Raw genomic sequence first — 6,000 nt, 5'->3', positions numbered from 1 at the left:
TAGAACATGCGATGTGAGGCTGGCATCTCACAAAGGTTTGTTCTTACCTTTTAAGCAACATCCGCACAAACTAAGTGAAGCTGGATTTTTTTGTACCAGTTACCGAGATGAGGAATTGTGTTTCTGTTGAGGTGAAGGGTTGAAATATTGAGATATAACGAATAACCCATGCTGAGTGGTTTTTCCAAATACTTGTCTGTGCTTCATACGAGGGGTAGTGGACTTGTGGACAATATCTGCAAGACGAGAGATCCCAGAATTAGCACAAAAGTTGCAGCTGATGTGAAGATAACAGCAAAACTCTATATAACAACACACCTCAAAGTTACAATTGTATCTATAGATGGAAGCTGTTATATCAAACTACAGAGAAGCATGCCTAACCGTTACTGTTGTTGCTAAGTGAATAATTAGTGAGGGACTTACAATATCTCCTCCATTCCGTATTTGGGGTCATATCGATTAGGTGAATCCACAACTACAACTTAACTGGACTATTTTAATCTATAGAGGAGCATCACGTCACAGAAACCGTCGTCATTGGTTGACCTAGTCTGGAAAACCCCTACACAAGCTACTACTGTGTACATTCCCGACATAAAAGATGTATAAAATCCACCAAATTTCTAAGAGAGAGAACATTAGCTTGCAGACTTACAAAGTGACTTCATTCTAGTAGCATTGCAAGCGATGCTTTCATAGTGTGGAACAGCTCGGCCACATCCTACGATACCTGCATGAAAATATACTACAGAGGTAGAAAAGGACCAGCGACTATACTTTTCAGAAGTTGTGGTTACAAGAAATGCTATCAGTGCAAGATGTCAAATCATCACCCCAGACACAACGGCTTATTAACTATGTTCTCTCTGCATACAGTTTTATTTTTACTTGTAAACTCAGTGGAGATTCTGAACATTAGATCGAACAAGGGCGATTTAAGTGTTACATTGAAGCAGGAGAAACATATTTTATCTTTCTAGGACGTTGTTTTGCACAATACCATCTAATATAGATATCGCCGAATTTGGACTGGTACCCACAGACAATATTATACCTCATATGTTAACAAAAAGAAGCAGTGCGTTGGCAAAAACTGTCCGCCCTTTAAGTGCACCCAAAGGAAGATAGGAAATTGATAAAGTCGAGGTAAAGAAGAGAAAACTGGGGTATTTAGTGGAAATAGGTATCACAAAGGACGAGTACAAAACCGCAACTGGAAAAAGAAGAAGCTATTGCAGATGTAAAAGAAAGGCTAACTTACTGCTGTAAACATAGTTTGTGGGGAAACAGAGCCGCAACTGGGAATATAAGATACCAGCGTTTACTCTTAATAGCACTTGTAGGAGGTTGTATGTTGGAGTACTTAGAGAAAATATAAGATTTGAGTATGTTTCCTTCATTAAAGCGCATATGAAAAATCTTTACAAAACCCCATCTGAGTACGCCCAAAAAGAACGACAATTTTGTATCCAAATGTGATGGATTGGTCATTAAGAAGCTAGCAAGATAACAACCCTTTACAGAGAGTGACTGTTTAAGCTTATCATCGTTCTAACTTCAAGTCAGTAACAAGAGCTTTTACCCACACCAGCGATTGCTAGACACTAGTTGTTGCGAGAGAGAGAAAGAGAGATATTGTAGTTAACTTCAGGTGTTCTTTGTCTTCGTAAAAAGAATATAGATGCCCTGGACAGTATACATATCTCATTGAATTTATAAAGTGTTCAGACTAAGGAATACTATAGTAATAAGCTGACATTTGCAACTCCTCGATGCTGCTGCACATCATTCTCACTGGACTGCATAATATGGTTCTGTGCTGTGTCCACAAGAGAGCATATTGCGGATCTAGAAGGTGTAACGTGATTTGATTGGTAAACATCGATGTGTCCATGGCGAAACTGAACTCCACTGACAACATTTCGGAGGCTATTCAGGGCATTTTCTGAGTAATTTGTTATAAGGGGCTTCTGGCCTCCTGCGGATTGTTTCAGAATAGTAATGCGACTGTTTCATATTGCCTTACAGGGATTGTATTGATATTTATTTTTACCCCCTCCCAGAACCTACATATCGGTCCGAATTGTAATGTCATCACATGTAAGCCGAAGTGGATAGACCAAGGAAGATCTTAGTGACTCATGTCACTACAAATTGTGTAAAGTTAGATGTTTGATAATTGCGTGGGTATTTTATGTAGTTTTAATGGTAATGGTCTATACTCACACAGGTTTAACGTGCAAAACTAAATTACCCACATACTATTGTACTGACACTTGTTCCACGTTGTCCTGTAAGACCATTTCTTGTCGTTGAATGCGGCACTGTTGAGTTGCTGAGTTTGTGATACAATTTCTCAAATATTGAGGGGCATAATATTGAGGGGCATAATTACTAAGAGAGCTGGTGCATCTTACATCTGGCTGTCTAATAAGAAATGTTTTACTGCTTAGAAGGCGCTTGTTTTGACTTATGGCTAGAATTGGCCACTGCGATCATGAGATGTATTGACAGCATCTAACATAGTAAGAGTATTTGAAATCGTAATAATAATAATATGAGTTCTGAACAATTGTTTCAAGTGTGAAATCCAAGGGGTTGAATGATTGTCAGTGTGCAACGATGGATGGTGTCTGTGGAAAGATAGTCATCAACATTTATATTAAATATGAAGATAATAACACTTGGTTCAAGAATCATAAAAGAAGGTTGTATACCTGGAAGAATCCTGGAGATACTAAAAGGTATCAGATAGATTATATAATGGTAAGACAGAGATTTAGGAACCAGGTTTTAAATTGTAAGACATTTCCAGGGGCAGATGTGGATTCTGACCACAATCTATTGGTTATGACCTGCAGATTGAAACTGAAGAAACTGCAAAAAGGTGGGAATTTAAGGAGATGGGACCTGGATAAACTGAAAGAACCAGAGGTTGTGGAGAGATTCAGGGAGAGCATAAGGGGACAATTGACAGGAATGGGGGAAAGAAATACAGTAGAAGAACAATGGGTAGCTCTGAGGGATGAAGTAGTGAAGGCAGCAGACGATCAAGTAGGTAAAAAGACGAGGGCTAATAGAAATCCTTGGGTAACAGAAGAAATATTGAATTTAATTGATGAAAGGAGAAAATATAAAAATGCAGTAAATGAAGCAGGCAAAAAGGAATACAAACGTCTCAAAAATGAGATCGACAGGAAGTGCAAAATGGCTAAGCAGGGATGGCTAGAGGACAAATGTAAGGATGTAGAGGCTTGTCTCACTAGGGGTAAGATAGATACTGCCTACAGGAAAATTAAAGAGACCTTTGCAGAGAAGAGAACCATTTGTATGAATATCAAGAGCTCAGATGGCAACCCAGTTCTAAGCAAAGAAGGGAAGGCAGAAAGGTGGAAGGAGTATATAGAGGGTTTATACAAGGGCGATGTACTTGAGGACAATATTATGGAAATGGAAGAGGTTGTAGATGAAGATGAAATGGGAGATAAGATACTGCGTGAAGAGTTTGACAGAGCACTGAAAGACCTGAGTCGAAACAAGGCCTCGGGAGTAGACAACATTCCATTAGAACTACCGATGGCCTTGGGAGAGCCAGTCATGACAAAACTCTACCATCTGGTGAGCAAGATGTATGAGACAGGCGAAATACCCACAGACTTCAAGAAGAATATAATAATTCCAATCCCAAAGAAAGCAGGTGTTGACAGATGTGAAAATTACCGAACTATCAGTTTAATAAGTCACAGATGCAAAATACTAACGCGAATTCTTTACAGACGAATGGAAAAACTGGTAAAAGCGGACCTCGGGGACGATCAGTTTGGATTCCGTAGAAATGTTGGAACACGTGAGGCAATACTAACCTTACGACTTATCTTAGAAGAAAGATTAAGGAAAGGCAAACCTACGTTTCTAGTATTTGTAGACTTAGAGAAAGCTTTGACAACGTTAACTGGAATACTCTCTTTCAAATTCTGAAGGTGGCAGGGGTAAAATACAGGGAGCGAAAGGCTATTTAGAATTTGTACGGAAACCAGATGGCAGTCATAAGAGTCGAGGGGCATGAAAGGGAAGCAGTGGTTGGGAAAGGAGTGAGACAGGGTTGTAGCCTGTCCCCGATGTTATTCAATCTGTATATTGAGCAAGCAGTAAAGGAAACAAAAGAAAAATTCGGAGTAGGTATTAACATTAATGGAGAAGAAGTAAAAACTTTGAGGTTCGCCGATGACATTGTAATTCTGTCAGAGACAGCAAAGGACTTGGAAGAGCAGTTGAACGGAATGGACAGTGTCTTGAAAGGAGGATATAAGATGAACATCAACAAAAGCAAAACGAGGATAATGGAATGTAGTCAAATTAAATCGGGTGATGCTAAGGGGATTAGATTAGGAAATGAGACACTTAAAGTAGTAAAGGAGTTTTGCTATTTAGGGAGTAAAATAACTGATGATGGTCGAAGTAGAGAGGATATAAAATGTAGACTGGCAATGGCAATGAAATCGTTTCTGAAGAAGAGAAATTTGTTAACATCGAGTATAGATTTAAGTGTCAGGAAGTCGTTTCTGAAAGTATTTGTATGGAGTGTAGCCATGTATGGAAGTGAAACATGGACGATAACTAGTTTGGACAAGAAGAGAATAGAAGCTTTCGAAATGTGGTGCTACAGAAGAATGCTGAAGATAAGGTGGGTAGATCACGAACTAATGAGGAGGTATTGAATAGGATTGGGGAGAAGAGGAGTTTGTGGCACAACTTGACTAGAAGAAGGGATCGGTTGGTAGGACATGTTTTGAGGCATCAAGGGATCACAAATTTAGCATTGGAGGGCAGCGTGGAGGGTAAAAATCGTAGAGGGAGACCAAGAGATGAATACACTAAGCAGATTCAGAAGGATGTAGGTTGCAGTAGGTACTGGGAGATGAAGAAGTTTGCACAGGATAGAGTAGCATGGAGAGCTGCATCAAACCAGTCTCAGGACTGAAGGCCACAACAACAACAACAACAACATGAAGATTAACATAAAGGTGAGACAATATAGCCACAAAAATTGACTGGCTCATCGACCACGGCTTATGGCATGGCGTCGTGTGGTGTGGCAGGCAGGCAGTAGCCCTAGCCACGAGCAGATTGAATGGAAATTTGCGGATTAAGGAGTTAAACAGCCAGTTAGTATTAGAGTGTCCTGTTGACCTATGAATGTGTATCTGCTACCTCTGCGATCTCTCATATTGAACCATGAGAACTACAGAATGGATCGATTTAAAGTCGGTGAGGGGTTTCGGAAGTATTGAAAGCTGCACATACACATTTGCTTGACAGTTGCTGTGTGTGGGAGACTCTGTCTTGATCATGGAGTTAGTGCAGCGCGGTGTGTAGTTCCGCATTTCAAATACCTCTGGTATGCACTTGTCTATTTACTCATAATGTGTCATTGCATCATGCTTTTTCTGTTGCTCATTATCACTTTATAAGACTGATGCTAGTATAGCATAATTTCCAAACTGTAATTGGACATGTAAAGTGGGGCTGCACTCATCCAGAAAGCTATATATACATCTCTCACAAAGAATCTATATTTTTGGTGTAGAGGCTAGTAGTTTTATCATCCTAAGTCTCACACCATAGTGAGTGGGATACAAAACTTGCAGGGCGAATGTATTCGGCTTGTTTTAAATATACTTTCGGCATTGGAGTATTTATAGCATTGCATTCCACATGACTAATATATCGGGAAACCACATGATTTTGACGTAACAGTGTGTATAAGTGAAGGACTGTGTCGCCTTAGAATTGTGTGTTTATATCCTCCAACAATTTGTCTCTTTCAAAAACCTTCTTGGTATGGATAGAAATACAAGAATCAAACATCAGAATTGATAGTACAAGTGACAAGTGACTTACATAAAATGTTTCAAACGCCTTCTGTCTAGAGCTCCATCATGCATGAGACATATATTTATTCTTCTTCTTAACTGTCTATAGTATCACCACAACACT

Source organism: Schistocerca nitens, chromosome 9 (genome assembly GCF_023898315.1).
Source record: "Schistocerca nitens isolate TAMUIC-IGC-003100 chromosome 9, iqSchNite1.1, whole genome shotgun sequence".
NCBI classification, from domain to species: domain Eukaryota; kingdom Metazoa; phylum Arthropoda; class Insecta; order Orthoptera; family Acrididae; genus Schistocerca; species Schistocerca nitens.
This window is presented reverse-complemented; position numbering follows the sequence as displayed.